We start from the raw sequence: 473 nt of genomic DNA, 5'->3' as shown, positions 1-473 counted from the left end.
AGGCCTTTCTTTGTAAACTTATAAGTGTATTGTATAGGTTTTAAAAATAAAATCCGAGAGACTAACATATGTAACACAGCATTAACAGAATAACATCTTTCACGTTAAAAGCCATTGTGGATGTTTACGAATTGTTGCTTGTATCTTGCACCAAGTTGCCTTTAAATGTAAACCACAGGAAAAAACGAGTACCCTGGTTCTGCTACTTTGCTCATTTATTTTAAAGGCCAGGTGCTGTAGAGGTGCAACTACTCTTAAACTGCCTTATGATGCTATCTGTAGCCTGTATTGCAGCCGGTTGTTACCAAGCACATGGTAAATGATAACTGGGTTGCTTGCCCCTGACCGTGCATTTCTGCACCTGAAAGCTACCCTTAAAATTTACACTCATTGGTTCAGCCCCCTGACATGCACGGCCATGCAGGAGGAGTGTATCTATGTGTGTAGGATGGGGAGGTGCACAGGGGTCTCCA

This window comes from Sceloporus occidentalis, unplaced genomic scaffold (assembly GCF_023333645.1).
Source record: "Sceloporus occidentalis isolate IW3139 unplaced genomic scaffold, rSceOcc1.0.p SCAF_175, whole genome shotgun sequence".
NCBI classification, from domain to species: Eukaryota; Metazoa; Chordata; class Lepidosauria; order Squamata; family Phrynosomatidae; genus Sceloporus; species Sceloporus occidentalis.
Note: the sequence above shows the minus strand (reverse complement) of the source record.